The sequence below is a fragment of the Hippoglossus hippoglossus genome, chromosome 17, assembly GCF_009819705.1.
Source record: "Hippoglossus hippoglossus isolate fHipHip1 chromosome 17, fHipHip1.pri, whole genome shotgun sequence".
Classification (NCBI taxonomy): Eukaryota; Metazoa; Chordata; class Actinopteri; order Pleuronectiformes; family Pleuronectidae; genus Hippoglossus; species Hippoglossus hippoglossus.
Window position 1 is genome coordinate 25,327 of NC_047167.1, and position 26,509 is coordinate 51,835.

Genomic DNA, 26,509 nt, shown 5'->3' on the forward strand with positions numbered 1-26,509 from the left:
ATTTGATGAAACTAAACTGAGTATTTAAGCTGAGGATTTCAGCTGAGAAAGAGGAGAAAAGAAAAAGAGAGGAGTCTAAGAATCCTCAAACTGGAGAAAAAGGTGAGTATATGTTTAAATATATTTGGGGTATAATTGGGTTTTAAAGGCTAATAGTAAAAGGAAAAATAAAAAAACCTCTAAACAAATCTTAAAATATATTTTTTTAAGAGATAGAAAACGATTGGTTTAAAAATTAAATTAAGAGACTTTTAAGTTCTTTTCCCAGATAAGCAGAACTTTATTTTCCAAATTTCGTATTCTGCTGAACAAACCAGGGTAAAAATTTATAAAATAAGAGTCGGGTTCACAATTGCTGAGACAACCTATTTGAGAAAATAGGTTTAAAAATAGAGAGGATGACTGTGTCTTTTCTGAGCATGGGAAGTTTGAGTTTAAATTATCTTTGGTAACTCAAAACTAAACTGCGTGTGAAAAGAGAGAAATAAAAAGAATAAGAACGAAGTAGAGAGGACAAAGAAAAAGGGAAAATGAATGTAGGGATATTTGTGCTGGATTGAAGAGTGTATGGATGTTGTTTAACTGAAGTGAATATGCAGGAACTGAAATAATCTCTAGTCTCAGTGTTTCCGACTAGATTCTGATCTGGACTCAGCTCCACCAAGAGCATTGGGCAAGAGAATGCCCTGGGAAGCAGCGCACACAGTGCGATTGATTAGCGGTGAGCTGGGGACAGTGAAGGAATTCATCTGGTGCGGACACTGAGATGGAGAGAGAGAGTTTCAAGCACGTCACTATAGTAAGAACACGGTTACACACACACCATGTGAATTAATGTTAGACATAGAACAGATGATTAAGATTGCTATTGACCATTGTGAGCTTGATCAGAAGATCAGTAGAGAGGCCTACTGTACTTTATGCTAAATATTTTCACAATGATGTGTATAAACTAATGCCCGAACACACAAATCACAGTGAGTGGTAGAAACATCACATATATTTGTAGATTCAGGAACCGGAATCAGTTAATAAATGTGAAGAGTGTGATATTACTCCTAAAATGAATGTTGGATATCTCATAATGATTGGAGCAACAGGTACAACAGTGATAGAGAGATGCACTGTACAATTGCTATTTTTCATGATGTGGTTGAAGGGGATTTTTTTAAGATTCATTTTTGTTGTCACCACACTGCCTGATAAATCTTATGGGTAAAGATTTGATGTGTTCATTGAGTGATATGTTAAATTTTAAACACCGCAGGGCATTAGAGGTAACTGGAGTCTAAATAACATCTGCATTTGTTAGATAGAGAAAGGGGGATTTGACACTAGCATATCAATGGGAGGTCTAGACTCTTTTCTACTCTCTGGAAGTAACACCCTCTTGCGAAAGGCAGAGGCAGAGAGACTTCAGACAAATGTGAACATAGATGTTATTTACTCAGAGAAACGAACCATTAAGTAAGCGCAAACTAAGTTTAAGAAGGTTATAGAGGACGTTAATTAAAGAAAGGATAAAGTAAGTTGGTTGTATTGAGATAGTTAACACTGTGTTGTCTTAGTAGTTTTGATAGACTCATTGGCTAAAGATTTGTTAAAATATCAACTTTTGATTATAATATTACTGGAGGGGAAAAGACATTTAATACCAATAAGATATTTTAAAAGAGGGTTAAAGGTTAATCGCAAACGATTTTCCATAGTGATGAATGAAATTAGGAGTGTTGAACTCATTCCTGAATGTGGTAAATCTTTTGATAAAATGTATTAAGATTTTTAGTTTTGGTGTAAACATTAATGATATTCCTGAGTTGAAACAGGTACCGTCATGTTTGTGGACCGGGCACAAATATGTTTTGGGTCTGATCAAGGGATAAGACCCAACTAGAAAAGAATATCTGAATTCTCGTATGGAATATGTAAAGATCGTCTGTTAACACACTACTTTTTTTCCTGTCAGGAAAAACAAAGGAAGCAGAGCTTCAAACAATGTCTTAGAGCTGCGACAACTTTTGAGAGAGCTGTGATATTTGATGTGTGATATGTGACGCTGTGATATATGACTTTACTGGTGCCAATATGCTGATAGGATGATTTTGCTTGAGCAAAATACCTCCCACCTTTTAACAACCAGGTGGCTCAGATATGGGACAGTATTGCCTTAGATGATAGACATCACTATTTAGAGATGCAATGTTTTTAACTATGCGACTCTCTTCCCTACATCAGTAGGGATAGCCACATGATTGTGTAGCAGTTTTTTTCTTAACTAAAGAAAAAAAAAAGTTTTTTTCTCCTAGATTAGATTTAGATTTAAAAGATAAACAGCTGATTATGCAGAAGTGGAGTTGTTTGGTGATAAGTTCAGCATCAAAGGATGCAGCAACTGAGATAACCAAGTGGGTTTACGACTGTGTGATACAATAGAGGCTAAACCACTCCCATCACACTATTGTGCATTGACTGAAGAATGCAAATATGCTAGGGACAAGAGTGTCAAGATCAACACTAATAGCAGGTTTGCATGGGGGTGGCATGTGATTTTGGCCGAGTTGATTGAATAGGAGATTCATGAACCTATTTCACTTCACACTTTCATCTGTGTGCTGATAGATGCTGTGTTATTATGCAAACTGTATGCAGTCTGCAAATATGGAGTGCGTTTAAAGATTTTTAAATAATAACACTTAAAGTAGGTTATAGGAGCTATAAACAAGGGTCAATCGCAATTAAATTTTTTTTAAGAATACAGATTTAATTTAACAAGTTTAAGGAGTAAACTGTTTGGTGGATAACAGTTTGTTTGGTGGCTGACAGACTTATGATGTGGGTCACATGGATGATATTGTTTAACTTATGTATGTTTCTTCATTAGTTTGAATTGACACATGACTGTAGTCAGTGTGTCAAAAGGGAGGAATATAGATATAGATGTATTGGGTGTACAAAAACAACACTCTAAACAATACTCAATAAAACTTTTTTTATCTGAGTCGCGTAATTGAATTACAATTAAAATAAAGAAATCCAGATTCCACAAAGTGAACATTCACCACCAAACAAACAGTTTGATCATTTATAGAGGGATTTGATAAAGATTAAATTGAATTAAGTAAGTTAGATAAATAAATAAATACTGTCTTGTTCTTGTTGACATGTATGCTATGCAAGTAGAAGCTTTCCCCACATCTAGACAGGATTCTTCAGCAGTGGCGCAGACGCTGCTCGGAGAACTCATTCCACATTGAGAAATTCCAAAAAGATGTCCACTGATAATGGTACCCCATTTGTAAGCACAGCTTTAAGGATGCTGGTGAGTATGGGTATCGACACGAGGCAACATCGTGCCTATCATCCCGCCAGTGGCGGGGCAGTAGAAAGAAAGAAACAGTGGAAGGAGACAACAGCACATTGAAAAAACGAACTGGTAGATATTGTGTAAACCTGTCCCCTGTAAAATCCACAGGCAGGTGATGGACTCCCTACCGAAATCCATAGACAGGGAAACTGCATGATCTGAGACCAGGAGACTGGATTGTGGTGAAGGACGTGAGGAGGAAACCAGGAGAGCACGTCGAAGGAACGAGTGCAAACCAAGTGCCTCTCACCACACAGACGGAAGTGAAGGTCAACCTGGAGACATGCAAGCCATTGAAGGAGGATTTCCGGAGCCACGAGTGGATTCTACAGGACGGAGCCTGCGTTGTGTCAGTGTGCGAGTCTTCAGCCTTCAATTGTTTCGTGTTCGCAAGCAAGGAGAGGTGTGGAAATGATTAGGGCCACACGTCTCTAATCTCAAGAAGAGGCAACACTTTGAAGAGGGGGTTGGCGAGGGGCACTGCTGATACAATAGCGCCGAAGGGGGAAAAACAATGGCACCTGATGGGACGACTGGGATGCAGTTCGAGGGAAAAGATGGTTTCCCTGTTCATGAACACCGTCATTGTCGTCCTGCCACCAATAATCATGTGTGTCAGCCGAAGGTGTTTGTCACATAATCAGGACGAATTGTGGCACATACACAGTGAACATTTTTGACAATATGATGCATATCGTTTCAAATTTTAAATGACCTATTGTCCAGAGAAAGAACAAGGACACTCAGATTCCTGAAGGGCGGAATTGATGGTCACGCCTACTTTTGAATGATTACAAAATATGTTATTGAAGTTTGTTGAAACCTATTTGGATTTTCATGTGTGTACTAGTGTTGTTGAGCTGTTGTATTGTCTTTTGAGTTTAAGACTATGGTTATTTCCTTAATCAAGTCTATGATTGGACGATATGTTCAACTTCCTGACACTCATCTATCCTGGATGCTTCCCTTCCAGGATGATGAGATGGTATAAAGATGTATAAAGGATATTGAGCCTTTTAGGCTCAAAGGGGGAATTGCAATGGCAGATTTTGCATTTGTGTAATGTTTAATAGAAGAACAGATATGTATTTAGAAGAAGTAGATAACAAATGTGTTTCTATGACTTACGAGAGTTGCAGAGGGGACTATAAGTGTTTATGGCCCCCACATGTGTGACTGAGCAATTGCTTCACTGCAGGACTCACTCAGTGTGTTTGATATAGATGGGTGAGGGGAACTCTGCATTGTATACAGGACTGGGGTCTTTTGATGTTGTAAATGAAGATAAGGGATCTCGGAGACAGATTGTCTCACACCAGAAGTCACACCAGGGGTCTGGGACGGAGATCTGAGACAGAAACTCTGCCCAACCTGGTCAGAGATCAAGAGGCTGAAGAATACCATTTGCTCCTCGCAGGGAGGGGCTTCTGATTGTATAAGTGAAGTGATTCTCCTGTGCTCTGTGCTCATTCTATACATGTTACACTAGGTGGCTGTGTGGGGTGAGCCCACCTGCAGGTGTTAGAATTGAACTTTCCGAGAGACAATGTTATGTGTGTATTATTATACAATAGAGTATCATTATTAAACAGAAATTGCCACCACAGGACGCAAGTGAAAATCAGGGAAAGTGTCTGTGAGCAGCTTTTTGTGAGACAACTTGATCTCCAAATAGTGCAATAGCTCCTCCGAAAAAACAGCTGATACAACAATCTCAACAATTTCTTTGAGGTCCTTTAATATCTCCCATTCAGGTTCTTGCTCTGGTATTTTCTTTCCAATAAAAAAAGGGAGGAATCTTAACAGGGTCCAATTTCCATGGCCATTGCCACCTATACTGCCCTTTTCAAAACTTGCTTTAGAAACTACCTTTGGTTTATTCACCCTATCTGAGTATTTATAAGGCAACAAAGATATTATGCTATTCAGACTGTCCAAAGTAATAAAGCCTTTCAAAATCAACCTTTTTAGGCACAAACTCAAACAAAGTTCTACTGGAATGACACCTTCAAAAAAGTCATGCAAAATGTCTGGAGGAAAACCAGTGACAGGGTGGAAATATGACAGATGCTTACTTAATACACATTCACTTTTAACACCATTTACATGTGGAACATTTTCACTATGAAGTTGCACCAGAAAAGTATTGTGCTGTTCTCTGGATCGCAGCTGGAAGTCAGAAATTTCTGTGGTTGCTATTTCGCCTCGACTTATCAAACAAAGTCTACAGAACTTGTTTACAATGAAACTCTCCTGAAAACCTGCAAATCCGTGTGCTCCTAAATTATCAGCACTGACACAAAAAACGGTACCTTTTACGCAGTTATCAAGGGTTTGAACAAATAGCCCTGTCTGTTCAAGTGACTTTAAATCCTTAATTAGTGGATCAAGAAACTTGTCATAACCAAACAGCTTAACATCAGATGTCTTTCCAAGTAAAGCTAGATTAATTGAATGTAAACTAGAACGAAACTTTGGAGGTAGATTAAGAATCACCCAATAAACTGCTGTAAACTTGTGAATTTTCTTCGACGTGCCTAATGGGTTACACAACTCAAAATCATCTATATAGAGCCCTAATGCAATTTGCAGATCTTGTCCTACAAAAAGCTGGTTTTGTTTAAAATAATGGCCATCTTGAAAAGACTTGTAAAGCCCTGGTGCAGTCTCTTCATTGAAAACAAGCTTTTCCAGAAATTCTGCTCTATTTAGCAATAGTTCAATAACCTTATTCACAGAAACATAAACAAAGGTTTTTCTTGAAGTCCTGTCGTACAACAACTCAGTTGGCTCAATAATTGAGAAATGCTCCCTGAAATATTTATTCCTCCTGTAATCGGTTGATAATTTTTCTGATGTAGTAGTAAGTAGTGGATTTGTTTGAATTACAGTGTTAGTTAACTCTTCAACAACATTTTCCTCAATATCAATGTTGTGTTTTGCAAAGACCTCTTTGAGAACTGCAGTTGTATGGAACTTGGAAAATGATAAAGTATTATTTAATTCTTCTATAACTGTCTGTATTGCTTGTCTAGACACATGTAACATACATTGCATGCGAAGAAAAAGGGATGCTAATTTTTGTTTGAGTAATTTTGCATCAACATTCTCTACACAATTAGCTTCATCATTTTCTGTGGACTCTAATCTCGAACTACTGGCCAATGAAAACCCAGTCTCATCTCCTTCATTACTTGGTGGGTCTGTGTCAATTGACTGAACACCACTTACTACCCTGACTGATGCCCCAAAATCTCTTATCGTATGGTTTTTATGCTTCCTTGATATGTGAACAGTAAAGCTGTTCGAACGGTTGGTTTTAAAGCTGCACCCCAACAATGGGCAACACACTAGCTCTCTGTGTTTAAGGTGATTTTGCAAATGAATTAAGACAACATGAAATGTTGAGTTCTCTTGCCTTGCGACAGTCCTGTGTAATCTTGAAAGATGTGACTTCAATGCACCAAAGGTTCTGAAAGTGCACAAGCAGTCTGTGTAGATGCAAGGCCAGTTTACTCCTCTGTGATGAAGGCGGTAGTGTTTGAGGAGAACAGTTTCATTGGCGTGAATGAAGTTGCAGAATTTGCACTGCATTCATTTCAATCTGAAAGACAAAATTTGGGAAGGAATTGAGGAGGTTAATTTTAAATTGTAACTTGTACAGCCACAAGCCACTCTTCTTTGTAGGAAGTAAACAACAATAATGGTATTTTATCCCTTGGTTTCTCGAGGGGTTAGGTGATGTGGTTGAGATGCGGGTGTACACTTGGTCAAGATGTCGTCCTCCAAGAAAATGTGATTATTATTTGACAAAAACTCTGCATTACCACAACATTTATCATTGTAATCATGTAATTATCATTACAAACACATACCACACAGGTTGTAGCTTTTAATAAAAAATTCAAAAGCGATATAAATATACTCACTGAATAATGTCCTTTAGTTAAGTTGTGAGTGATACCAAATTATGACAAAATAACAATGGTAAAACAAGGCTTATAGATGGATTTCAGCTGTAAATCTCTCACCCATTTTATCTTAAATCTTAAATAATAATTTAAGTAATTAATTACCCTACACTCCACACGGCGGTAATTAATTATTAATAAGAATTCCTCAAAATTATGCCTGGACATATTTTCTCAATGAGGGTTGTAGTCTGACCAGGAGGAGACCATTTGAGTGACTCTACACTGTACAGCAGTGATGCCTTTTAAAATATTTTTGCAGTATTTGTTTTCTATGTTGCAGTTTGTAGCAAATACTTGTAACCCCTGTCGGAGCCTACAGGTGGATACTGGGGTGGTGGAGGGGCTGAAGCAACTGGCAACCGCAGCAGTGCGAGCAAGGAGGGTGATGGGAAATTTCTCTCTGCTTAAATAGACGCCTAGTAAGGTGGGTGTGTATTATAGATGGTTGTGGAGAGTGAGGTATGTCACTTGATTTTTGTCACATGATTGGAGTAGCGCAGCTGGAGTTGGCTGCCTGAACTAGCTCGCAGGGTTCGCCTCATTTGTGCTGGTCTAGATTTTTTTTTTACTGCAGTTCATAGCAGAATATACAAATAAAATTATCTTCCAGCAGTTTCAATGTTTATCTCCAGAATATGTCACAAAATGTGTGCAACACTTCCTGTAACCTACCGTTTCAAAATAATAGCACCTACCACGTTTCTGTTGACTGAATCCATTAATTTGTTTTTAAAAGAGTTTTATTGTGAAATATTAGCAGGAGCATAAGATGCACGGCTTTATTCTGTATAGTACTAGTATTTGTTTGAGTACACAGGAGTACATTTATACAAGGAAATACTGTAGTTACACCAGAAAACTCATACAAGGGCTGTAGTTATATTCAAAGTTAAGGTAAATGACTTCAGGCGGTAGTCTCTCGCTCTCTCTCTCTCCCACACACACGTATACACACGTATGTCCATACGCACACGATCACACACACTTATACACATGTACTTACGTGCGCACGCGATCACACACACGTATACACACGTACGTACGTACGCCCGCACGCGATCACACACACAAACGCACAATTATGGACATTTCACGCGGCCGGTTTCAACAACAGACAAGTCTCTTACTGGCAGATGGTCAAGAGAGAAATGAAAGGTCTGATCCGGCGTCAGTCCAGCTCCCACGGTGGACCAGCTCTCTGGAGCCAGGTGTGTCCCTCGGACAAGACACCCCCCTCTTTATCGCTGTTCCTGCCTGTTAACGGTCCTGTCTTCTAAGAAAGAAGACCGAGAAATGCAGGTGCAGATGTCGAAGCTGACGCTGCGCAGCGCGGTCAAATCCCCTGACATTACATTACATTACATTACATTTCATTTAGCTGACGCTTTTATCCAAAGCGACTTACAATAAGTTCATTCAACCATGAGGGTACAAACCCAGAACAACAAGAATAGAGAAAGTACAATTTCTTCAAAAAAGCAAAACTACAAGTGCTATAAGTAAGTGCCATTTTAAGTGCTACTAAATTGTTAGTTTTTAAAAATGTTATTCAAGGTATAGTCGGAAGAGGTGTGTTTTTAGTTTGCGGCGGAAGATGTGTAAACTTTCTGCTGTCCTGATGTCCATGGGGAGCTCATTCCACCATTTAGGAGCCAGGACAGCAAACAGTCGTGATTTAGATGAGTGGTTAGCTCGCAGTGAGGGAGCAACAAGCCGATTGGCCGAAGCAGAGCGGAGTGAACGGGCTGGGGTGTAAGGTTTGACCATGTCCTGGATGTAGACTGGACCAGATCCGTTCGCAGCACGGTACGCAAGTACTAATGTTTTGAACTGGATGTGGGCAGCCACTGGTAACCAGTGAAGGGAGCGGAGGAGCAGAGTAGTGTGAGTGAATTTAGGTTAAAAACCAGTTGAGCTGCTGCATTCTGGATGAGCTGCAGAGGTCGGATGGCACTAGCAGGTAGACCAGCCAGGAGCGAGTTACAATAGTCTAGGTGTGAGATGACCAGAGCCTGGACCAGAACCTGCGCCGCCTTCTGAGTGAGAAGGGGGCGTATTCTCCTGATGTTGTACAGCATGTATCTACAGGAACGTGTTGTTGCAGTAATGTTGGCAGCAGGCACGTGCACAGACATTTTGGGGGGCAGGTGCTCAAACCTAAAAAAAAACGGCACCCATCGCCAAAATTATTTATGAAATTAAAAATAATAATAATAAATAAATAAAAAACACAGTAGGATATTTTCAACTTATATATTTATTTTTGTTAACAAACTAACTCAAATTATCAAATTGAATAAATATATGAATAACAGGCAAAAACAGACAAAACAAGGCCATATTGTATTACCAAATAATATGTTAAATAATCAAAAAATATTCTAACTTAAAACTTATCAAAACGCTGCTCTGAATAAATTAAAGGATCTTCACAGGAGCATCCTCCTTGGTGCCATCTCTTGGAAGATTTTTATTACTTCACTGTGATTTATTTCAATGTCTTGCTCAATGGCAAGCAGGAGAAGGTCGGAGAGTCTTTCTTCCCCACAGAGACTCCTGAGCCTGTTCTTTATTATCTTCAGTTTTGAAAAGGATCTTTCCACTGAAGCTGTTGTCACTGGCAGTGTTGCATAGATCCTTACCATCTTCACAAATGTTGGAAAGATGAGGTGGCCAGTGTTCTCCTCCACAATGGCAAGGATTTCTTGCAGGTTCTTCGATGGAAAGCTGGAGTGGAACACCTTTAGCTCTGTCTTCAGCTGGTCCTCATTTTCCTCATAAAAGTCGCAAAGAACATGGACAGCTTCCTCTGCCTCTGGGTTTGGGGTGCTTGTCCAGTTGGCACACACTGTTAGAGAGTGGAAGGACCGTATGATTGTGCCAGTTGGACTTCCAGTGATGCTCCCCTGGAATCTCCTGTTGAGCTCCGCAGTCAAGGTATCAATAAATGTGTAGTACACATTTGACAATGCATTGAATCAGAACTTGGGGAATACTCCAGCCACACATTTCCAGAAAACCAATGCTTTTGGAATGACCGCCCTTCCGCATTTTTGGGAAAAAACATTTCTGGTTGACAGGGCCCTACACTGCAGCACATAGCAATGTAGCTCTCATTGCACCTGATGTGAAATGCTTCAACATGGGATGGATCTGTATGGCATGGTGGCTATTTTTGAAATTGCATCCTCACTTTCATCAACAGCTCTTTCCTCCACATGCCCTTGCTGTGATGTAAAGGGAGCTGCTGTCACTTCACCCTCTTCTTGACTCATCTCCTCAGGCAACACTGTTTCTGTTGCTGCCCCTGAACATAACTCAGTCCTACACTCTGTCTGTCCTTCCTCATCTGTGATGGGCTCCTCTGGACCAGGTAGGGTTACTGATTCTCCCTCATTTGTTTTACTAGTTGATGGCCTGATCCAAGATAAAAGAGAGCTGCTACCCTAAGCTGCTTGCTGCAGTTCCCTGTCCTTCTGCTTTTGGAGTCTCTCTTTTCTTGGCATTATGCTGCAAATTTTGTAAATGAGATAAATCAATGTTGTGCATAATAATCAAGAGTGACTTACATAATCTCTATAAAGCTGACAACACAGTACACACACATTTTTTTTTACTGTTTTCTGACAGAGTTGAAGCATAAGCAGCATTACACTAATAATATACCACAATATTAATATATATTACCACAAAACCTCACCAGACTGTCATGTAACTCAACTTAAGACCTACCTTTCATTTCAATAATTTGAATTTGAATTGTGTTAAATGAAACAAAACTAGTGAACTTGTCTAATTTGTAGAACAGTAAAACTGCCTTTAAATTCCCTGCCTGCCTGCCTGCCTGCCTCTCTCTCTCTCTCTCTCTCTCTCTCTCTCTCTCTCTCTCTCTCTCTCCATTAAACATGACAAACGTCAGTAAACAGCTGGACAAGGCTTTGAAATCACAGATTTCGTGAGTTTTTTGTTTGTTTTTTAGGAAACGTCGGACCAGTTGCGACGTAATGTTTTCAGCAGCGCTAATGTTGTGGTTAATTTATCACCAAACAACGTTGGGGGATTGCACAAACACCGTCATTACCTGTTTGTCTGATGCTGCGGGTCAGAGAAGAAGTAGGCTGCAGCCGTTTGGCCTGGATGAACTGCATGAGCACTAAGTGGAGGAGGAGGAGGGAGGGGTGCGGCGGGGGCTTGTGAGCGCCGCGGAGCATGTCGGGGCGAGATTCTCACAAGAACTCAAATAAATGCCCCGTCAGATATCAAAACACATTTGGGGGGAATTGATGACAGAGAGAGTCATTTTTATTCTTAAATATTGATGAATGAAGAAAAAATTGGGCTCCAGCAGAAGGGGCACTTTTCTCATCCAGGGCAAAAGGGCAGGTGCTTGAGCACCACTAGGGGTTTATCTGTGCACGTGCCTGGTTGGCAGTAAGGGAGAGTTGGCTGTCGAGTGTCACACCCAGGTTCCTAGCAGTCTGAGTGAGGGCTAACACGGAGTTGTCAAAGTTAATAGTCAGGTCATGGGTGGGAGAGTCTTTCCCTGGAAGGAAAAGTAGTTCAGTCTTGTCAAGGTTAATTTTCAGGTGGTGTGCAGACATCCACTGAGAGATATCAGTCAGACAGGCAGAGCCGAAAGAGTTGGTGTACAGTGACATGTGACGACATGAAAAGCATTGACGTTAGCTTGCGTTAGCGGTACTTCGAGAACTACTCCCCACCACACAGTTAAAAATTACAGCTTAAAAGTTTTCGCTCAAGTGTCAGGGTTTAAACACAGCTACTCCCGTGGTTGTAATACTGTAAAACATATGTAAAGACAATTCGGAAAACACATACCTGCTCTGTTAGAGGGCTACTGGACCTGTCTAGACATGCCAGATCCAGTAGCATGTGGCACCCTGATAGACTGAGTTCTGGAGGCTCTGGTTTTCTCCAGAACAAAGGACATGTGGCCTTAGGCTTTTGACTACACATCTAGGCCGAACTGTAGTTCACAAATACCAGGTCCCAACAGCACTTATTGTAAGTCGCTTTGGATAAAAGTGTTGAGTGTTTTAATGGAATACTGGGAAAGTTTAATAACAACAATAGGACAATTGAAGTCCAAATTATGAGGCAATTTCAGCAGAGTCAACAGCTTAGTATGCCATGGACATGTGAATATGGTGCTGAGTTTTTCCCAGCAGTTTGGGAGGGCAAATTTTTGGGACTTTGTCACGCGATGACACAGCTGATATAGTGCATCTAACTTTTCTTTCTTTAATTGTTTGCATGGATTCTAGAAATTAATTATTTAAATACTTCCTTTCTTGGTCCATACTTCGACAGCTACTACCTCCAACTCCTGTATTGCTCCTACTTGTCTGTATTGTATTCCATTTCTTATAAATGTTGCACACCCACCACCATTTCTATCAACTCTATCCTTGCGTTTGTTAGATCTAAAACCGGTTTGAGACACATTTCTGGTATAAAGATGATACCTGGTTTGTTTTTTAATGTGCTAATATATCCTTTTAATTCTTGTCCGTTTGCACTCAAGCTTCAAGCCATCCATTGAAGTATTAACATTATGCAATGATTGGTTGACTGCCCTCTGAGACCCCTTCCCAAGATAATTCTTTCATATCTAAGAATTTTGCTGCTGCTTTCACTATAATCTTGATTTTTTCTGTTTTAGTCTTAGCTTGTTCTGAGCAATTGATGACATATACAAGGAACAGAACAAGTTTATCTGTTGTTAAGTCTGTCTGGTGATACGTGGCATTGTCCATTATTTACTTCTTTATTCTGACTCGTACTTTGATTTCTTTTCCCACTGTCCATGACCTTGACTGCCTCTGCATGTTATTCTCTGCTCAGTTCTGACTTTCTCGACCTTCACTGCATGTTTTCTTATTATCTCCCCACCACAGTTGCAGCATTTTATTTAGCTGTTTTCTCTACACTCTCCATAAGCATGCTCTCCCCCGAACACCTTATACATCTCTGTTTGCCCTTGCATACATTCTCAATGTGACCGTATCTCTGACATTTAAAGAATCTTAAATCTGGGGGAATATATGCACGTACTTTAAAGCTCATATATCCCACCATGACTTTTTCCAGAAGAACTTAATCTTTAAACTCTAGTAGAACTGACTGACTGTTCAGCCTTTAACCGTTTCTGCTTGCAACCGTCAAATTCATGTAACAGTTCCTCCTATCAGCATTCCCTTAATTGCTTCCTAATAGATTCCTGATATCACCCCTCTAACTCCACTGTTGTTTTTTCTTTCTATTTTGCATATTGTTATAAATGTAAGCACCTTATTTCTCTGCTCTGTGTCCTTACATTTAACCAACATACTGTGAGAGGCTGGTCTGAATGTAATAACATTTATACGTTTTATTCTCATTATTATAGCCTGTATAGTAAACGACAAACTTGGGGCACAGTAATACCTAAATGCACAATATGTAACTGCTAGGGGTCTTTGAATCTAAATAATGAAAACAGAAGAAATAGATTGATGGCATTATCTAGTAGTCTGGTGTTTTTGGTGGAAGTAGTGTTTTTGTCTTTGTTGTAAAACGACAACAAAATCTAGCTTTTATGTTTAACTACGTTCAATGACCTCACTTATCAAACTTGAAAGTTGACATCAGATGCCCCCTTACTTCAATCGAATTTTGGGTGGGAGAGTTGTTGGAACAATAATGTAGATATTCAAATCATCAACATATATAACATACCTGTAGGTGCAGTAATTTGTACACTTTTTAATGTAGACACGTTACATATTATAAGTTTAAGAAAAGAGTGATGGAAACATCTTACTGTGTGGTGGCTCAGGTGTACGACCAGCCTAGCCACTTTTCTCCACCTTTTTTCATATTGTAACGGACTGGTAGTTAGGATTATGTTCTGTTTGACTGCTATGTGGTCGTTATGACTTATGTTCAGCTAAGTACACTGTTAAATAAGTTCTGAGATGTCCTGAGGGTCAGTGAACAGGTCGGGGTGGGGCATGTGACAGTTCTAGACCAATGGCTGTGGGGTTGTGCGGGATGACAGGCTCTCATTGGCTGGTTTGTTAGCGGGTCAGGGGTGAAGGAGGAAGGGGAGTGAAGAAGACGAAGTTGTGGTTAGGAGTGTCGGGGTTAAGAACAAGAAGTGTGACATGTTCGGGTTGACTTTAATAAATTTACAAATAAGAGAAGAAGTTCCGTGTCGTCTGTGAGGCGGGGACGCTACATTGGTGTCAGAAGTAAAAAGTTCGCCTCCGGATCCCGCTGCATACTCACAGCGGGCTACAGTGACTTTTGCCCTGTTAGCAAGATGAGCTTAAAGAAAATTAAGCGGGAGGAGGAAGCCGACTGTCGGCAATACATCAGCGCTGACGAGGGCCAGGGTGCGGCCGAACACAGAGAGCGGGTGAGAGAAATGACCCGGAGAATGGCCGGAGGGGCTGGCTTCAATCGGGGGCAGTTGGAGGGAAGAATAACGGGCGACAGCTCGCGGGTGGAGCCGCGCAGAGAAGCCCTCCCGCCGTCAATGAAAACCCCCAGATACGACGGGAAAGCTAACTGGGAAGCATTCCATGCACAATTTGAACTGTTAGCCCACGCTGGAAAGTGGTGCACGGAGGAGAAAGCCCTCCAGCTTGCTATGTGCCTTACTGGGGATGCTCTGACTAGCCTGTTGCTGCTAAGCCCCGCTGATAGGAGCGACTATGATGCGTTAGTGGGGGCTTTAAAGAGACGGTTCGGATTGTGCTCAACAGCCAGCCTGCTTCGCTCTGAACTGTGCAGTAGACAGCGTCGGCCTGCGGAGCTGCTGAGGGATCTCGCCAATGACATTGAGGGGCTGGTCCACCGCACCTATACTCACATGCCCCCTGTCATCCAGAGTGAGCTAGCCCGTGATCATTTCCTGCAGGCCTTATTACCAGCTGACCTGCGTATCCAGACATTACTGGCCCATCCCAGGTCCCTCCAGGAGGCTTTGGAATTAGCCACAGAAAGAGAGATGCTGAGCGCTGGGACACGGGATGCTGCGGTGGATATTACTGCACAAGTGAGAGCTGCGCGTGGAGCCGAGTTAAGTACAGCAGAACCTGCCTGGGTGGAAAAACTAACGCAGCTCGTGCATGCCACCACACTGCGAGAGGAGCGGTCTCCAAGACCTCATTCAAGGGTTTGCTGGGGATGTGGACAGCCTGGCCACCTGGTTCGACAATGCCCTCGCAACCCGGCTAATCAGGGAAACGAGCCAGGGACCGCATAATCGGGACGATGTGGACCCCTGCTTTTGTTTCCCGACCCCCTTCGAATGAAGAGACATTAAGCTGCACTAATCAGGTGGGAGTGCTACCATCAGCAGATGAGGTTGACAGCCAGCTGGATCGGCTCATCATGCTGGGCCAAACGTGGATTGGAGACTGCTGGTATGCACCATTGACTATCGAGGGGACAGAGTGTTTTGCGCTGGTGGACACAGGCTCTTCAGCGACGCTGGTGAAACCCGAGATGGTAAAGAATAAAACAAATATTTTCCCCACCATAGTGAAACTTCAGACAGTCACCGGGGAGCGAACACCTATGGAGGGGGAAACATTAGTGACTCTGGGGGTGGGGAAGAGGTTTGCCCGCTGTCCAGTGTGGGTCGCGAACCTCGAAGATTGCATACTGGGGCTGGATGTTCTTGGGGCATTGGACTGTGTCATTAGTACAAGGAGGGGGACCCTCACTTTTCCAGATGGACACACTATCCAGATATATCGGCGACCACCCCAGCCAGGCTGTCTTGTGACTCACAACATTACAACAGGGACAACTGAGACCGGGACAGGCATGCCTGGGTGCTACAGTTCCTCAGAGGCGCTGCCTACGCCATCTTCCACCCCGCCAACCACTGGCCTGCACCTACGACCAGCCCCTGCTACACAGCCTGAGGAAGAAGAGAGAGCACTGGCGGTGAGGGGGGTCTGGCAGAACAACTGTGATGGACTAACCCCCAATGAACAGAGTCTGCTACTACAGCTTCTGCTGGAGTTCAAGGACTGTTTTTCTTTGTCAGAGAACGATGTTGGTCGGACTGATCTCATCGAACACAACATCGAAACTGGAGAGGCACAGCCCATTAGGATGAGACCACGACGCCTTCCCCTGGCCAGACAAATAGCTGCTGACAAAACTCTGCGGGAGATACAACAGGCTGGACTCATTGAGCCCTCCTCTAGCTCATGGGCCTCCCCAGTAGTCATGGTCCCCAAAAAGCAGAAGGACGACTTCCGATTCTGCGTGGACTTCAGGCCCCTCAACAAAGTGACCAAAAAGGACTCCTATCCCCTTCCGCGCATTGATGAGGCCCTTGATTCAGTGGCGGGGTCTTCCTGGTTCTCCTCGCTGGATCTGCGCAGCGGATATTGGCAGGTCCCTCTCGCCCCTGAGGCCAGACCCAAAGCTGCCTTCATCACCAACGGAGGTTTGTGGCAGTTTAAGGTCCTCCCATTTGGCCTCTGCAATGCCCCCGCCACGTTCGAGAGGCTGATGGACAAGGTGCTGGCTGATATTCCCCGCCGAGAGTGTGTTGTATATCTGGACGATATCCTGGTACACGGAGAATCCTTTGAGTCTGCCCTCAGGTCCCTCAAACGGGTGCTGGAGAGGGTGGCAGCAGCAGGACTGAAACTGCATCCCCAGAAGTGCTGCTTCATGAGACGGGAAGTGACTTTCCTTGGTCACACGGTTGGCGAGGGTGGTGTTGGCACCATGGAAGAGAAAGTACAAGCAGTGAAGAACTGGCCCACCCCCAGTTCTGTACAGGACCTAAAGAGCTTCCTCGGCCTGTCCTCCTACTACAGGAGGTTCGTGAAGGGGTTCTCCTGCATAGCTGCGCCCTTGTTCTGCCTGCTGAAGAAAGGGGAGGCGTTCTTATGGACAGAAAAGTGTCAGATAGCGTTCACTTCGCTGCAGGAAGCCCTGCTGGAGGCACCGATCCTCTCCCCGCCTGACCTCACTCTCCCTTTCGTTCTTGACACGGATGCCAGCAACGTCGGCTCAGGTGCTGTATTGGCCCAGGTGACACCTGGGGGAGAAAGAGTGGTGGCGTACTACAGCAGGACATTCAACAAGGCTGAACGTCGCTACTGTGTCACCAGGCGGGAACTGCTCGCTGTGGTCAGTGCCATCCGGCACTTCAAATATTACCTGGGGGGCCTCCACTTCACTGTCCGGACTGATCATTCCGCTTTACAGTGGTTAATGTCCTTCAAGGAGCCGGAAGGCCAGCTGGCACGCTGGATCGAGGAACTACAGGCATATGACTTCACAGTGGTACACAGACCAGGTATGCAGCATGGCAACGCAGATGCACTCTCCCGTCGGCCCTGCGACAGCGACGGCTGCCGCTACTGCAAAAAAAGGGAGGCACAGGAGTGCGAATGCTTAAAGACTGAGGTGAAATGTGCAGCTCTGGGACCTGGGGGTCCGTCTGCCGATCAGGGACTAGTGGCTGTGGATACAGTGGAGTGGAGGAAAAATCAAGAGGAGGATGGTGACATCAGGCCAGTATGCATGTGGGTGGCAGCACGACACAAACCGCGGTGGGAGGAAGTATCTGTGTTTTCTCGGGCCACAAAGGGACTATGGTCAGTGTTTGAAACCCTGCGCCTGTGTAATGGGGTTCTACAAAGGGGGTGGAAGGAACCAGCTACAGGAGAGACACGGTGGCAGGTGGTGGTCCCAGGGGCTCTGAAGGAGACTGTGCTCCGGGCTGTACATGGAGCTCCTGGATCTGGTCACTTTGGGATCTCTAAGACTCTCCGCCGCCTCCGACAGGGATTCTACTGGGGCCAACACAGGCGAGATGTGGAAGATTATTGTTGCCGCTGCGACAGCTGCACCGCACGCAAAGGACCCACAGACAGATCCCATGCACAACTCCAACAGTTTCCAACAGGGGGTCCCATGGAGAGAGTCGGGGTCGATGTTCTAGGGCCATTCCCCCGCTCGGGAAGGGGTAACCGCTACGTCCTCACCGTCATGGACTACTTCACCAAGTGGCCAGAGGCATACAGCCTGCCTGACCAGGAAGCGGAGACCATTGTAGATGTTCAGCCGGTTCGGGGCACCCGAGGTCATCCACACCGACCAGGGCAGGAACTTTGAGTCCCGTGTGTTTGCAACCATGTGCGAAAAGCTGGGCTCCCATAAGACACGCACCACACCTCTCCACCCGCAGAGTGACGGCTTGGTCGAGCGGTTCAACCGCACACTGGCGCAACAACTTGCCATAGTGACGGCTAAACACCAAAGAGACTGGGACACCCATGTTCCCCTTGTGCTGATGGCATACAGGTCTGCTGCCCAAGACTCCACATCCTGCTCCCCCGCCCTACTCATGCTAGGCAGGGAAATCCGGACTCCGGCTGAAATGATGATGGGCAAACCTCCGGACACCCCGGTGGATCCTCCTGGGCCTGAATATGCCAGGAAATTACAGGACCGCCTGGAGTCCGCTCACAAGTTTGCCAGGGGCCAGCTGCAGAGTGCAGGGGCAAGGCAGAAGAGGAACTACGACGTACATACCAGAGGACGGCATTTCGAAGCCGGCGAGTTGGTCTGGGTGTACAACCCGCAGAGGAAGAAAGGCAGGTGCCCAAAGCTGGACAGCAAATGGATGGGGCCCTGCAGGGTCCTGGAGAGGCTGAGTGAAGTTGTGTACAGGGTCCAGCTGCCGCTGAGAGGAAGGAAGGTTGCCCTCCACAGAGATAGACTGGCTCCCTATCGGGGCACGGTGACCCCACTGCGATTGGAGACTGGAACACAGGGTGTCAGGGACACTGTTCGATCTTCTCCCCAATACCCCTCTGATGTGCCGTGTTCCTTATCAAGTTCCCCACAGTCAGGATCCTTTCCCCTTTTTCCGGTCCCTGCCCCGGATTCCACGTTGGCTGGACCCCCCTCTGCTGCAGGGCCGCCGCGGCTGCAGAGGAACCGCAGACCTCCTGACCGCCTGGGAGTCTTTGTTGTTCCCTCGGGGACGAGGGACTTTGATGGGGGGAGGTAGTGTAACGGACTGGTAGTTAGGATTATGTTCTGTTTGACTGCTATGTGGTCGTTATGACTTATGTTCAGCTAAGTACACTGTTAAATAAGTTCTGAGATGTCCTGAGGGTCAGTGAACAGGTCGGGGTGGGGCATGTGACAGTTCTAGACCAATGGCTGTGGGGTTGTGCGGGATGACAGGCTCTCATTGGCTGGTTTGTTAGCGGGTCAGGGGTGAAGGAGGAAGGGGAGTGAAGAAGACAAAGTTGTGGTTAGGAGTGTCGGGGTTAAGAACAAGAAGTGTGACATGTTCAGGTTGACTTTAATAAATTTACAAATAAGAGAAGAAGTTCTGTGTCGTCTGTGAGGCGGGGACGCTACAATATTATGTTTTATGAAACGCCTCTTTGTATAAGTTCTGGCTTTTGTGAACTTTGGGGCAGTTCCACTTTGAGCACCTGTGCTTGTTGTGTAACCTCTGCAGAGCTTACTATTAAAAAGACTCAAAGGCAACTCCAGTCTGAGAATTTCATTATTTCAAATCTCAAGATGAATTTCCATCACAAATGGAAACAGAATACCCAGTAATTCTGCTGTATAAACTGACAGGTTTTCTGAAATTCGTCTTTAAACTGCTATGTCTTACCTGTCCTCCGCAGTTTGTCTCTGGATTTATCTGCTGCTATGCATCATGATCATAATGATTTAGCTAGGAGTGGGACCTGAACCTGCAACCTCTGGATATATATATATATTTTAACTTTTTACTGATTTTGTGTGCTTTTTAAAGGAAACATAAACTTAAAGAGCTTTTCTTTGACCTTGGGCACACAGCTATGGAAATCTGAGTAAAGAAAGAGTGCTGCTTAAAGTTGTTCACTATTATGCCACCAGTCTATTTATTTGTTTTTCATAAATGCTCAAATTAATTTGCAAATCAAAATTATTGGAGCTTAGACAGTCACATGAGGTTTTCCTGCAGGTTCCCTTGAGCCATCGTGGCCTCCAAGGGGCGATGTTTTACCCAAATCTGCCTGATCGATAATTTTATTGAATCCCTCAGGTGTTAGGTTGGTTCAGGTATGTACAGAGGCAGAGCCCAGGGGCCTTCTGTAAAGCACTTCATCAGTAATCAGAACTGAATCCCTTAAGATGTTATATTAGTGTAGATACGGTATAAATAAAACAAATTCATGACCCAGAATCATTTTGTCATTATGTCATATATTTTCCAGCAGTGTTTTTCAAAAAGGGTGTAAAATTGACCTTATGAAATATAAACTGAGCGTTACATTCATCCATAAAGTTCCCCAACGTCTCTCCCTGCTGGTCACCAGCAGCAACTGCAGGCAGAAGACCTCGACTTTACAGTGGTCACACATTATCCTCCACAGCTGACAGAGCATGTCTATGTTTAAATGTGGACAATATGAACAAGTCTATCAGCCTGTTTCTGTGCTCAGAATGTGGAGTCATGTCTGACATGTGTTTCATCTGAATGTTGTCACTATGCAGCTGACAGATGCACTCGCAAACTTGCACAGTGGTATGCAATACTTCTGCCAAATCCTGCCTACTGCTTTTCTTGTGTAACTGAACTGGTCCAGCTCTTTACTCAGACTATAGTTTTCCTAGTAATTCCCGTTATGTTTTCCCCTTCAATGGAAAAAAAATCCTTAGGATAGAGTGGATCCGCATTTCATTCCAGTTAGTTGGCATCATATTTCCTTTATCGATTTATGATTTTAAACCTTAAGATTTTCATCATATTAAAATTTCCTAATTTTCTAAGGGTGTCTGGACATTTAAAAATTAATCTTCATCACAGAGGAGCACAGGAAACGTCAATTCAATCTGGTTTTAACATGAATGATTACAACTTTAAAGTGGATCAATTTATATAAAGATTTCTCAGAGTAAATGACTTTTACAAATGTATAAATAAAAGACATAACATTTACATAATCATACCTTATCATAGATGGCTGCTTCTTCAAATATAAATCATTTTATAGTTATTTAAATCAAAATCATCAGAACAAATATCTTGAAGGTTAACTCCCCTGAAATGTGATCAGTGACCCCAAGTGGACAAGTTTATTGTCAAATCTTAATCTGTCACCTTGATCTGAAAAGTAATCAGTAACTACACCTGTAAAGAGTACAACACAACACTCAAGTAGATTGCCAGTATCTCATAACTGTACTTAAATACAGTACTTTTAGTTACAAGTTCCACCACTGCTTACATGTATCCAGTCTGAGTCTGAAGGTGTCACTGTGTTCTATGTGTTACTTTTTGAGAGAATATGTCACCTGAATGGTGAAGTTCATGTGTGTGGTAAACACATACATTAACATCAGTATCACGCGTCATCGTAATAAATACTAATAATGATAAGAGAGATAAAACGAGAACCAAGAGTCACATACATGTTTGAGCTGATTTTTACTGAAAAACTGTAACAGGGGTTGGTGAACCAGGCACCTCTGTAGCATCACGCTGCTACTGTAAATACGAGACAACAGCCACGGCACAGTCACTCATTATACAGTGCTTCTAATCAATATATTATATCAGTATATAATGTATTGTATAATCAACCGCTCTGGGTCACACGGTGTGGATATCAGATGATTCTGATCCAGGTTGAGGATGGTTTGTTCCATGCTGAGAAGCTTTGGGCCAGTGAGCATGAAGAGTCTCAGATCCTCAGGCATCATCATCTTATCAAGTTCATCCGGAAAAAAAAAAGAATAAAAAGGGGCACGCTTAAAATATACAAAGACAATATGATCGTATGAACAGCATGGCTTTGTGTCTAAAATAAACCCTGTCACTGGATCCTCGTCCTCTAAGAGGCTCCATGCTCCAAGCCAGGTGGTCCAGTGACGACTGCAGGATGATGACCGGTGTGTTTTCGTGCATACAGAGCTGGTGGCCGGGCCTCACAGGGCGGGGCTCAACAAACACCAAATATCTTTAAAGATCAGACTTCTTAGATTCACAATCCTTCACTTGAGGAGAAAAACTAATCCTGAAAGAGTTTTGCAACAATATAGCACCAGGGATGTCTCGGAGCAACCCTGTGTTCCTGTTAACGCAGATCGATCTGAGGCCAGAAACCCTGGAGATGCCTGTCACTTCCTAGAAGAACCAAATACTTCAACATAACTTGGATTGTTTCCAACATGAGGACTTCATACTCGATCACACCACTTGATTTTTGATCAGAACCTTTAAAACTGCTTCAATAAAGCTTTAAATATTGTCCTGGTTCAAATGTACTCAGACTTGGACAAAACAGCAAGAAAAGACAAAGTCTTTCTGGTGCATCAATCAAGTCTGAGGAATTCAAGACATTAGGCCTCTTGCAGTAACGTCTCATACAAACACATTTGCTCTAAAGTGATGCAAACAAGTGGCTTAACAAAATTTGTGATGTTCATCCATTTTTGTATTTAGAGTTAAGTGGTCCAGACCTGTCTTTCAAGTCAAGTACCAACCATGGTAAAACACTTATTTAAAAAAAACTAATGATAACATGTTGCTGTCTGTGTTAATATTGTATGAATATGTTCTAAATGTTTTACTACACTGAAACAGTTAAATCAGTCATCTCTTTGGCAAAAGTTGATTCATTATTAAACTGGTTTAAAGGTGCAGTGTGCAGAATTTTGTGACATCTAGTGGTGAAGTTGCATGTTGCAACCCTCCCCTCCCAAACATGAAAGAGAACCTGTGGTAGCCTTCAGTTATCATAAAAACTCAAAAGGTGTTTAGTTTGCCCAGGTGGGCGACTGTTAAAAAAGCAATGGCGGCCTCTCTACAGAGGTCGTCATTGTATTTAAATATAAAGGGCCCATTGTAGGGTAAAGTAAACAGCAATTCATACAAATTAGATGAAACACACTTGCGAAACATCACTAGGATTATTTTATATTCAATTTCTGCCAATAGATCACTTTTACCTAAATATTACACAGTGGACCTTTAACTTAAAAACACAACTTCTGCCTTGAAATTTGAGTTTACTGATTTAACTGGACAAAACAAGTTCAACAAACTGAAAATAATAAGTTAAATGTTAACCTGGTCAGTGACACTGACATACTATATGTTACACTGGGTCAGAACTAAGAGCTCTGAAATGTTTGGATGATGGGGACAGAACTCGCAATAATCTTCATCATTGTTAGAATGGTTCCAATCATTATGAAAAAAAAAAGACTTATCATTGTATGTATTATAGACACTGCAATATGTTGCTTCTCTTCAAACTACATGAAACAATGCTCTGGGGAGTTTGAACTTGAATGCTGGGATATCTCTTATTCCTTATTTAATAAGCTGAGTGAAGTCATTCGTTGTAAGGTGATCTGAAAATAAAAGCCAGAAATGTTGAGCTGAATCAACAAAATAGAATTTGTATCTTTACAACTAAATAAGAAAAGATTAGCTGACTTTAATGAATTCCTGTATGATGTTTAATAGTTTAGGGGCCATGATAAGGCAGGTTCATGAATATGAGCAGGTAACATCAATCAGCTTTAAACAAACCATTTACAACACGTGAGTCCAGTTAAGGGATTTTGAGAATCTGAACACGGACAAACCTTGCAAAATAAAAGTAAGTGAAGTTTTGGGTTAAGAGTACAGAGAAGTTCTCGCATGAGGCCAAATGTGCAGCTTTGTTTTGAAATAACTAATGAGATCCTGGTCACATACAAGTGGTGCGCTGTGAAATCTTGGGAAATAGGCCTGTTGACAACAGAGAGTCATATTTATCATCATAAAATCTTCAAGAAATTCTGAAATAACTTCTTTTTGATCAAGTAGATTCCACCAGTCTGGACTACAGCTGGGTATCGAGAGTTTTGGTTCCTTATTTGGCAAATTATTAACACAAACTTCTACATCTCACTTTTGAAGTATTAAATGTTATCAAGCAGCTGTTTCATAACTGTGTCTAAAAACATCTAAAATGAAAATCATAAATTTGACCAGACATTCACTTTAAGCTCATGATATACTCTGTGAGGCATTCACATTACTGTTAGTGCCAAAAAACATATTGGGGCTAGATACCCAACCCAACCCTCAACTGATGGATTTTACTTGATTGACGGCTGGCAAAGGGGAGGTTGTTTCACCTGTCTGTCACAGTTTCAAAACATCTTTACAGACGATTGGGCTGGTCGTGTGTGTGATGGAGTGTGAGGCATAATGTGGAATGTAGATAGAGACCAAAAATAACAACTCCAGTCAAACAAGGTCCAAATCACCAAATGCTGCTGTTAAAACTATATGAACAGATTCATAATAAGTAAAACATCTAATGCTGTTAGGCTTGGTTGTCATACAGAGGGATCACCCTATTTGTTTTTTCCTGGATTTGGATGCACATTTATAGCTTTCATTAGCTAAGCTAAAGCAGTCAAGAAGCTTACGTCCAGCTTGTGAATGAACAGCCTAACACACTCGCTAAGACCTGAGGTTTCATCTTAGTGTCACTTTGGAATGTCGTTCATTACACAGGGATGGGTTTCTAATCACATTTCTTCTAAAGGAAGACGTGTTCACATGAAACCCAGAGGAAGGAGAAAACAGAAGTTGTGCATTTAAAAGGAGAAAACTCAACAGTTCTCTCAGGGTCGAACAAGTGTGTGTGATAGCATGTTTTGAAGACAGAAGCAGTGAGGACAACATCCTAATTTCAAAGCTCTAGTTGAATACAGAAACTAGTGGGAACCTTGATCTGTTCACACAGTCACAATGTGGGGACAAAAAGCATGTCCCCATAACATGGGGAAGTTATGTATGGTCAGGGGATAGGTTTAGATTACGGTTAGGTTAAGATTAAGGTACGGTTAGGGTTAGGTTAACTTCAGGTTTAGGTGAAGGTTAGAGTAAGTTTATGTTCAGGTTAAGTTTATAGTAAGGTTAGGGTGAGGTTAAGAGAAAGTTAGGTGTAGCTAGGAGCAAGGCAAATTGTAGTTTGTCTCCAGGAAAGGAATGTATGCAAGTCAATGAATGGCGACATTATGTCTGTGTCTGTGTGTGTGTCAGTACCGGAGCTGCAGAGATCTAACTGCTCTCTGAAAATATTCTTACAAGAACGTTTAGCATCAAATGACCGACATTTAGTATGAAAGTCAAGCTTTTTATCAGAAAGAAAAGCTGCAAATGAATTTTACACTACTTTTCATCTATGGAGATTTCATGTATAAAACTAAAGAACTGGTTATAACACATTATGTTTAGTTTAAGATCAGCATACATTTTTAAGGTTATCGTGAAACAAAATTTCTTGTGCTACTTCCAGTGCTGCCAAGAGTCACTTCACACTATCAGCCTGCTCAATAGTGGAACCTTTAAAGTTGCAGTGTGTAGAATTTAGTGACATAAAGTGGTGAAGTTGCAAGTGGCAGCTGAATACCCCTCACCTCATCCTCCCCTTCCAAACATGAAAGAGAAAGCTGTGGTAAGCTTCAGTTTTCATAAAAAGTATCATAGAGAGGACCACTCCTGATATAAAGTATCCACACTCGTGAAAACATCACTAGAATTATTTTATATAAAATATCTGTCAATAGATCCCTTTCACCTAAATCTTACACACTGGACCTCTAAGGCCTGGTCCCACGACAGAGCGATGCAGATGAGTTCAGCTGTTGACAGGGTTTATTCTGTTATTATTTTTAGTAGTTTTTCCTTACTCTTGTTGAGGGTTAAGGGCAGAGGATGTCACACCTTGTTAAAGCCCTCTGAGACAAATTGTGATTTGTGAATATGGGCTATACAAACAAAATTTGATTGATTGATTGATTGACAGGGTTTATTCTGCTGTGGCTGCTGAGATATCCGCAGATATAGCACTAGAAAGACTTTTGTAGATCCTCTGCTGCTGCTCACAAAACGTCTGATAACAAATAAAAGTCTTTAAGCTAAGGAGCCTATGAGCTTAGCTTGGTTAATAATGGAACAATAAGATATAACTGCTAATTATTTTCAATTTAATCCTCTGTTGTTGAACAATTTTTACTTGCTACAATAGCAATATCCTTTTTGGACTCTTTAGCACTCCGTCTTTTCAAAGGCAAACAACGTCAGGACAGCTTGCAGTTGGTCAGT

At 42.5% G+C, this 26,509-nt stretch overlaps 1 long non-coding RNA gene across 1 annotated transcript; it reads right to left on the minus strand.

Moving 5' to 3' along the window:
• On the minus strand, positions 1-26,188 carry LOC117777799. Its single transcript, XR_004616665.1, has 3 exons — positions 24,293-26,188; positions 3,428-3,430; positions 1-11 (listed from the first exon to the last, which is right to left on the minus strand). It is a non-coding gene; the product is annotated as an uncharacterized LOC117777799 (long non-coding RNA).
• Between the last annotated feature and the right edge of the window lie 321 nt (positions 26,189-26,509).